General features: G+C 38.6%; 1 non-coding gene across 1 annotated transcript; it reads right to left on the bottom strand.

Moving 5' to 3' along the window:
• Window positions 1–1,574: 1,574 nt before the first annotated feature.
• LOC112704650 (small nucleolar RNA R71) lies at window positions 1,575–1,678 on the bottom strand. Its single transcript, XR_003155265.1, has one exon. It is a non-coding gene; the product is annotated as a small nucleolar RNA R71 (small nucleolar RNA).
• Window positions 1,679–10,073: the final 8,395 nt, after the last annotated feature.

The following is a 10,073-nucleotide window of genomic DNA, read 5'->3' as shown; positions in this document are numbered from 1 at the left end:
ATTCCTTGTTTTGATCCAAAAAGAAAAGAGAAAAACACAATTATATCGTTTTAATTTTAATTTTTTTCTCTCTCATCATTAAAAATTCAAAAAATCAAAAAATATATTTTCCTTAATTTTCTCATAATTTTCAAAAATTTGAGTTGACTTAGTCAAAAAATTTTTAAAATTAGTTGTTTCTTACAAGTCAAGTCAAATTTTCAAATTTAAAAATCTTATCTTTTCAAAATCTTTTTCAAAAATCACATCTTTTTTCAATTTTTATATAATTTTCGAAATTTTTAAAAAAATTTATTTTCAAAATCTTTTTCTTATCTTTTTTTCAAAAAAAAATTGAAACTTTACTAACAATTAATGTGATTGATTCAAAAATTTGAAGTTTGTTACTTTCTTGTTAAGAAAGATTCAATCTTTAAATTCTAGAATCTTATCTTTTAGTTTCTTTTTAGTTAAGTAATTAATTTTAATTTTAAAATTTAAAATCTTTTTCAACCATATCTTTCTATTAAATCTATCTTATCTTGTCTTTTATATCATATCTTTTTCAAAATTTTATCTTTTTCAAAAATTTGATTTTAAAACATCTTTTCTAACTTCTTATCTTCTTATCTTTTCAAATTTGATTTTAATATCATTTTCAACTAAATATTTGACTTTTTGTTTATTTCTTATCTTTTTCAAAATCACCTAACTACCTTTCCCTCTTTAATTTTCGAAAATATCTCATCTCTTTTTCAAAAATTCATTTAATTGTTTTAAATTTTAATTTTAATTATATCTTATCTTTAATTTTCGAAAATCATTAACTACTTTTTCAAAATTATTTTTGAATTCTCCCTCTCTAATCTTCTTCTATTTATTTATTTATTTACTAACACTTCTCTTCACCTCTCTTCATCTCCAATCACTGCCTCTATCCTCACCCTTGTGATTGGATTCTCCACTCTTATTCCTTTCTTCTTCTACTAATAATAAGAATCCTCTTTGTCCAGATATAGAGGATTCCTCTTCCTTTTTCTTTTTCTCTTCTCTTTTATATGAGCAGGAATAAGGAAAAAGGCATCTTTGTTGAAGCTAATCCAGAACCTGAAAGGACTCTAAAAAAGAAACTAAGAGAAGCTAAATTACAATAATCCAGAGGCAACCTTTCTGAAATTTTCGAACAAGAGAAGGAGATGGCAGCCGAACCCAACAACAATAATGCAAGGAGGATGCTTGGTGATTTCACTAAACCAACGTCCAAGTTTGATGGAAGAAGCATCTCAATTCCTGCCATTGGAGCAAACAATTTTGAGCTGAAACCTCAATTAGTTGCTTTGATGCAACAGAACTGCAAGTTTCATGGACTTCCATCTGAAGATCCTTATCAGTTTTTAACTGAGTTCTTGCAGATTTGTGAGACTGTTAAGACAAATGGAGTAGATCCTAAAGTCTACAGGCTCATGATTTTTCCTTTTGCTGTAAGAGACAGAGCTAGAACATGGTTGGACTCACAACCTAAAGATAGCCTGAACTCCTGGGATAAGCTGGTCATGGCCTTCTTGGATAAATTCTTTCCTCCTCAAAAGTTGAGCAAGCTTAGAGTGGATGTTCAGATCTTCAAGCAAAAAGATGGTGAATCCCTCTGTGAAGCTTGGGAAAGATACAAGCAGATGACCAAAAAGTGTCCTTCTGACATGTTTTCAGAATGGACCATATTAGATATATTCTATTATGGTCTATCTGAGTTTTCTAAAATGTCATTGGACCATTCTGCAGGTGGATCCATCCACTTAAAGAAAATGCCTGCAGAAACTCAAGAACTTATTGACATGGTTGTAAATAACCAATTCATGTACACTTCTGAGAGGAATTCCGTGAATAATGGGACGCCTCAGAGGAAGGGAGTTCTTGAAATTGATGCTCTGAATGCCATATTAGCTCAGAACAAAGTGTTGACTCAGCAAGTCAACATGATCTCTCAAAGTCTGAATGGATGGCGAAATGCATCCAACAGTACCAAAGAGGCAGCTTCTGAAGAAGCTTATGATCCTGAAAACCCTGCAATAGCAGAGGTAAATTACATGGGTGACCCTTATGGAAACACCTATAATTCATCATGGAGAAATCATCCAAATTTCTCATGGAAGGATCAATAAAAGCCTCAACAAGGCTTTAATAATGGTGGAAGAAACAGGCTAAGCAATAACAAGCCTTTTCCATCATCTTCTCAGCAACAGACAGAGAATTCTGAGCAGAGCCCCTCTAATTTAGCAAATTTAGTCTCTGATCTGTCTAAGGCCACTTTAAGTTTCATGAGTGAAACAAGGTCCTCCATCAGAAATTTGGAGGCACAAGTGGGCCAGCTGAGTAAGAAAGTCATTGAAACTCCTCCCAGTATTCTCCCAAGCAATACAGAAGAAAATGCAAAAGGAAAGTGCAAGGCCATTGATGTAATCAATATGGCCGAATGCACAAGGGAGGAGAAGGACAAAAATCCTAGTGAGAAAGACCTCCTGGGATGTCTCTCAAACAAGAAGGAGTTTCCTATTGAGGACCTAAAGGAATCTGAGGCTCATATAGAAACCATAGAGATTCCACTAAATCTCCTTCTGCCATTCATGAGCTCTAAAGACTATTCTTCCTCAGAAAAGGATGAAGATGTGACTGGAGAGCAAGTTGCTCAATATCTAGGAGCCATCATGAAGCTGAATGCCAAGTTGTTTGGTAATGAGACTTGGGAAGGTGAACCTCCCTTGCTCATTAGTGAACTAGATACATGGGTTCATAAAACTTTACCTCAAAAGAGACAAGATCCTGGTAAATTCTTAATACCCTGTACCATAGGCACCATAACCTTTAACAAGGCTCTGTATGACCTGGGGTCAGGCATAAATCTTATGCCACTCTTTGTAATGGAGAAACTGGGGAACATTGAGGTACAACCTGCCTTATTCTCATTACAATTGGCAGACAAGTCAGTAAGACAAGCTTATGGATTAGTAGAGGACGTGTTGGTAAAGGTTAAAGGCCTTTACATTCCTACTGATTTCATAATCTTAGACACTGGGAAGGAGGAGGATGAATGCATCATCCTTGGAAGACCTTTCCTAGCCACAGCAGGTGCTGTGATTGATGTTAACAGAGGAGAATTAGTCCTTCAATTGAATGGGGACTACCTTGTATTTAAAGCACACAGCCATTCCTCTGCAACCATGGAGAGGAAGCATGAAAAGCTTCTCTCAGTACAGAGTCAAACAAAGCCCCCACAATCAAACTTTAAGTTTGGTGTTGGGAGGCCATAACCAAACTCTAAGTTTGGTGTTGAGAAGACCCCACATTCAAACTCTAAGTTTGGTGTTGGGAGGACTTCATCGTGGTCTGAACTTCTCTAAGGCTCCATGAGAGCCCACTGTCAAGCTAGTGACATTAAAAGAGCGCTTGTTGGGAGGCAACCCAATTTTTATTTATCTAATTTTATTTTTATTTAATTGTTATTTTGTGTTTTAGTGGGTTCATGATCATGTGGAGTCACGAAAAAATATTAAAATTAAAAACAGAATAAAAATAGCAGAAGAAAAATCACACCCTGGAGGAAGGACTTACTGGCGTTTAAACGCCAGTAAGGAGCATCTGGCTGGTGTTCAATGCCAGAACAGAGCATGGAACTGGCGCTGAATGCCAGAAACAAGCATCATCCTGGCGTTTGAACGCCAGGAATATGCCCTGAGGAAAGCTGGCGCTGAACGTCAGTAACAAGCATGGAACTGGCGTTCAATGCCAGAAACATGCTACACATGGGCGTTGAACGCCCAGAACGTGCATCACTTCGGCGTTTAAATGCCAGAATGGTATGCTAAGGCATTTTACATGCCTAATTGGTGCAGGGATGTAAATTTTTGATACCTCAGGATCTGTGGACCCCACAGGATCATCTCAGGATCTGTGGACCCCACAGGATCCCCACCTAACATATTCCCACCTTACCTCCTAATAATCCTATGACACACTTTCCCAAAAACCCTTCACCAATCACCTCAATCTCTCTTCCCAATTACCCCTTTCACCACTCACATCCATCCACTCTTTCCCATAAACCCCTCCATTCTACTTTATTTTCACACAACACAACCCCCTCTTCTATACCTTGGCCGAATACACCTCCCCCTCACTCTCTTCCATATTTTCTCTTCTTCTTCTTCTTTTCTTTCTTCTCTTGCTCGAGGGCGAGCAATATTTTAAGTTTGGTGTGGTAAAAGTATAAGCTTTTTGTTTTTCCATTACCGTTGATGGCACCTAAGGCCGGAGAAACCTCTAGAAAAGGGAAAGGGAAGACAAAAGCTTCTACCTCCGAGTCATGGGAGATGGAAAGATTCATCTCCAAAGCCCATCAAGACCACTTCTATGATGTTGTGGCCAAGAAGAAGGTGATCCCCGAGGTCCCTTTCAAACTCAAGAAAAATGAGTATCCGGAGATCCAACATGAGGTCCAAAGAAGAGGTTGGGAAGTTCTAACCAACCCCATCCGACAAGTCGGAATCTTAATGGTTCAAGGGTTCTATGCCAATGCATGGATCACTAGAAACCATGATCAAAGTAAGAACCCGAACCCAAAGAATTATCTTACAATGGTTCGGGGGAAATACTTAGATTTTAGTCCGGAAAATGTGAGGTTGGCGTTCAACTTGCCCATGATGCAAGGAGATGCATGCCCCTACACTAGAAGGGTTAACTTTAATCAAAGGTTGGACCAAGTCCTTATGGATATATGTGTGGAAGGAGCTCAATGGAAAAGAGATTCCAAAGGCAAGCCGGTTTAACTAAGAAGACTGGACCTCAAGCCTGTGGCTAGAGGATGGTTGGAATTCATCTAACGCTCCCTCATCCCCACTAGCAACCGATCTGAAGTTACCGTGGATTGGGCCATCATGATTCATAGCATCATAAATGGAGAGGAAGTAGAAGTTCATGAAGTCATCTCCCATGAATTCTATAAAATAGCCTATAAGTCCTCTACTTTGGCAAGGCTAGCTTTTCCTCAACTTATTTTCCATCTATGTTACTCAGCTGGAGTTATCATAGAAGGAGACATCCTCATTGAGGAGGATAAGCCCATTACTAAGAAAAGGATGGAGCAAACAAGAGAGCCCACTCATGGAACCCAAGAGACGCATGAGGAAGCTCATCACCAAGAAATCCCGGAGATGCCTCAAGGGATGCACTTTTCTCCCAACAACTATTGGGAACAACTCAACACTTTCTTAGAAGATTTGAGTTATAATGTGGATCAATTAAGGGTGGAATATCAAGAGCACTCCATCATTCTCCATGAAATTAGAGAACATCAAAGAGCAATGAGGGAGGAGCAACAAAGGCAATGGAGGGACATAGAAGAGCTTAAGGACATCATTGGTCCTTCAAGAAGAAGACACCACTAAGGTAGATTCATTCCTTATTCTTAATTTTTCTATTTTTCATTTTTATCTATGTTTTGTGTCTCTACTTCATGATTATTAGTAGTTAGTAACTATGTCTTAAGGCTATAAATAATTCCATGAATCCTTCACTTCTCTTAAATGAAAAATGTTTTTAATTCAAAAGAACAAGAAGTACATGAATTTCAAAAATTTTCCTTGAATTTAGTTTAATTATATTGACGTGGTGACAATACTTTTTGTCTTTTGAATGAATGCTTAAACAGTGCATTTTTTTGATCTTGTTGTTTATAAATGTTAAAATTGTTGGCTTTTGAAAGAATGATGAACAAAGAGAAATGTTATTGATTATCTAAAAAATCATGAAATTGATTCTTGAAGCAAGAAAAAGTAGTGAAAAAGCAAAATCTTGAAAAAAAATATTGGCGAAAAAAAAGAAAGAAAAAGAAAAAGCAAGTAGAAAAAGCCAATAGCCCTTAAAACCAAAAGGCAAGGGTAAAAAGGATCCAAGGCTTTGAGAATCAATGGATAGGAGGGCCCAAGGAAATAAAATCCAGGCCTAAGCGGCTAAATCAAGCTGTCCCTAACCATGTGCTTGTGGCATGCAGGTCCAAGTGAAAAGCTTGAGACTGAGTGGTTAAAGTCGTGATCCAAAGCAAAAAGAGTATGCTTAAGACCTCTGGACACCTCTAACTGGGGACTCTAGCAAAGCTGAGTCACAATCTGAAAAGGTTCACCCAGTCATGTGTCTGTGGCATTTATGTATTCGGTGGTAATACTGGAAAACAAAGTGCTTAGGGCCACGGCCAAGACTCATAAAAGTAGCTGTGTTCAAGAATCAACATACTTAACTAGGAGAATCAATAACACTATCCGAAATTCTAAGTTCTTAGAGAAGCCAATCATTCTAAACTTCAAAGGAAAAAGTGAGATGCCAAAACTGTTCAGAAGCAAAAAGCTACAAGTCCCGCTCATCTAATTAGAATTAATATTCATTGATATTTTGGGATTTATAGTATATTCTCTTCTTTTTATCCTAATTGATTTTCAGTTGCTTGGGGACAAGCAACAATTTAAGTTTCGTGTTGTGATGAGCGGATAATTTATACGCTTTCTGGCATTATTTTTAGGTAGTTTTTAGTATGATCAAGTTACTTTTAGGGATATTTTTATTAGTTTTTATGCTAAATTCACATTTCTGGGCTTTACTATGAGTTTGTGTGTTTTTCTATGAATTCAAGTATTTTCTAGCTAAAATTGAGGGACCTGAGCAAAACTCTAATAAGAGGCTGACAAAGGACTGCTAATGTTGTTGGAATCTGACCTCCCTGCACTCGAAATAGATTTTCTGGAGCTACAGAATTCGAAATGGCGCTCTCTCAACGGCGATGGAAAGTAGACATCCAGAGCTTTCCATCAACATATAATAGTCCATACTTTATTCGTAATTAGATGATGCAAACTGGCGCCCAACGCCAGTTCCATGCTGCATTCTGGAGTCAAACGCCAGAAACACGTCACGAACCAGAGTTGAACGCCAGAAACACGTTACAACTTGGCGTTCAACTCCAATAAAAGCCTCTGCACGTGTAACATTCAAGCTCAGCCCAAGCACACACCAAGTGGACCCCGAAAGTGGATTTCTGCATCAATTACTTACTTCTGTAAACCCTAAGTAGCTAGTTTATTATAAATAGGACATTTTACTATTGTATTTTCGTCCTGGATCCTGGATTGTATTTTTGATCCGGTGATCACGTTTTGGGGGCTGGCCATTTGGCCATGCCTGAACCTTCATCACTTATGTATTTTCAACGGTGGAGTTTCTACACACCATAGATTAAGGGGGTGGAGCTCTGCTGTACCTCAAGTTTTAATGCAATTACTACTATTTTCTATCCAATTCAATTTATTCCTGTTCTAAGATATCCGTTGCACTTCAACTTGATGAATGTGATGATCCGTGACACTCATCATCATTCTCACCTATGAACGCGCGTGACTGACAACCACTTCCATTCTACCTTAGACCGGGCGCATATCTCTTGGATTCCTTGATCAGAATCTTCGTGGTATAAGCTAGAATTGATGGCGGCATTCATAGGAATCCGGAAAGTCTAACCTTGTCTGTGGTATTCCGAGTAGAATTCTGGGATTGAATGACTGTGACGAGCTTCAAACTCCTGAAGGCTGGGCGTTTGTGACAGACGCAAAAGAATCACTGGATTCTATTCCAACCTGATTGAGAACCGACAGATGATTAGCCGTGCTGTGACAGAGCATTTGGACCATTTTCACTGAGAGGATGGGATGTAGCCATTGACAACGGTGATGCCCTACATATAGCTTGCTATAGAAAGGAGTGACAAAGATTGGATAAAGACAATAGAAAAGCAGAGATTCAGAAGGAACACAGAACCTCTATACACCTATCTGAAATTCCCACCATTGGATTACATGAGTAACTTTATCTTTATTTTCTATTTAATTTATTATTATTATTCGAAAAACCAATAATCTCTTAAATTAGTTAAATCCGCCTGACTGGGATTTACAAGATGACCATAGCTTGCTTCATACCAACAATCTCTGTGGGATCGACCCTTACTCACGTAAGGTATTACTTGGACGACCCAGTACACTTGCTGGTTAGTTGTGCAGAGTTGTGACAAAGTGTGATTTATGTTTGAGAGCACCAAGTCTTTGGAGCCATTGTTGATGATCACAATTTCGTCCACCACATGGTTGCAAATAACCAATTCATGTACACTTCTGAGAGGAATTCTGTGAATAATGGGACGCCTCAGAGGAAGGGAGTTCTTGAAATTGATGCTCTGAATGCCATATTGGCTCAGAACAAAATGTTGACTCAACAAGTCAACATGATTTCTCAAAGTCTGAATGGATGGCAAAATGCATCCAACAGTACTAAAGAGGTATCTTCTGAAGAAGAAGCTTATGATCCTGAGAACCCTGCAATAGCAAAGGTGAATTACATGGGTGAACCTTATGGAAACACCTATAATTCTTCATGGAGAAATCATCCAAATTTCTCATGGAAGGATCAACAAAAGCCCCAACAAGGCTTTAATAATGGTGGAAGAAACAGGCTCAGCAATAGCAAGCCTTTTCCATCATCTTCTCAGCAACAGATAGAAAATTCTGAGCAGAGTACCTCTAGCTTAGAAAACATAGTCTCTGATTTGTCTAAGACCACTTTAAGTTTCATGAGTGAAACAAGGTCATCCATTAGAAATTTGGAGGCACAAGTGGGCCAGCTGAGTAAGAAAGTCACTGAAACTCCTCCTAGTACTCTCCCAAGCAATACTGAAGAGAATCCAAAAAGAGAGTGCAAGGCCATTGATATTATCAATATGGCCGAATACAAGGAGGAAGGGAAGGACGTGAATCCAAATGAGGAAGACCTCATGGGACGTCTCCCAGACAAGAAGGAGTCCCCTAGTGAGGACCTAAAGGAATCTGAGGCTCATATAGAGACCATAGAGATCCCATTATACCTCCTTCTGCCATTCATGAGCTCTGAAAACTATTCTTCCTCTGAAGAGGATGAAGATGTCACTGAAAAGCAAGTTGCTCAATATCTAGGAGCCATCATAAAGCTGAATGCCAAGTTGTTTGGTAATGAGACTTGGGAAAATCAATCTCCCTTGCTAATTAGTGAACTAGATACATGGGTTCAGCAAACTCTACCTCAAAAGAAACAAGATCCTGGTAAATTCTTAATACCATGTACCATGGGCACCATGACCTTTGAGAAGGCTCTGTGTGACCTGGGGTCAAGTATAAATCTTATGCCACTCTCTGTAATGGAGAAACTGGGAATTTTTGAGGTACAGGCTGCCACATTCTCATTATAAATGGCAGACAAGTCAGTAAGACAAGCTTATGAATTGGTAGAGGATGTGTTAGTGAAGGTTGAAGGCCTTTACATCCCTGCTGATTTCATAATCTTAGACACTAGGAAGGAGGAGGATGAATGCATCATCCTTGGAAGACCCTTCCTAGCCACAGCAGGAGCTGTAATTGTTGTTGATAGAAGAGAGCTAGTCCTTCAATTAAATGGGGACTACCTTGTGTTTAAAGCTCAAGGATCTTCTTCTGCAACCATGGAGAGGAAGCATGAAAAGCTTCTCTCAATACAGAGTCAAACAAAGCCCCCACAATCAAACTCTAAGTTTGGTGTTGGGAGGCCACAACCAAACTCCAAGTTTGGTGTTGAACCCCCACATTCAAACTCTAAGTTTGGTGTTGGGAGTCCACAACATTGACCTGATCACCTGTGAGGCTCCATGAGAGCCCACTGTCAATCTATTGACATTAAAAAAGCGCTTATTGGAAGGCAACCCAATTTTTATTTATCTAATTTTATTTTTATTTTATTGTCCTTTTATGTTTTATTAGGTTCATGATCATGTGGAGTCACAAAACAAATACAAAAATTAAAAACAGAATAAAAAACAGCAAAAGAAATAGCACACCCTGGAGGAAGGGCTTACTGGCATTTAAACGCCAGCAAGAAGCATCTGGCTGGCGTTCAACGCCAGTACAAAGCATGGATCTGGCGTTGAACGCCAGAAACATGCATCAATCTGGCGTTTAAACGCCAGGATTGCACCGTGGGGAAAGCTAGCATTAAAC

The sequence above is a fragment of the Arachis hypogaea genome, chromosome 7, assembly GCF_003086295.3.
Source record: "Arachis hypogaea cultivar Tifrunner chromosome 7, arahy.Tifrunner.gnm2.J5K5, whole genome shotgun sequence".
Lineage (NCBI taxonomy): Eukaryota > Viridiplantae > Streptophyta > Magnoliopsida > Fabales > Fabaceae > Arachis > Arachis hypogaea.
This window is presented reverse-complemented; position numbering and strand designations above follow the sequence as displayed.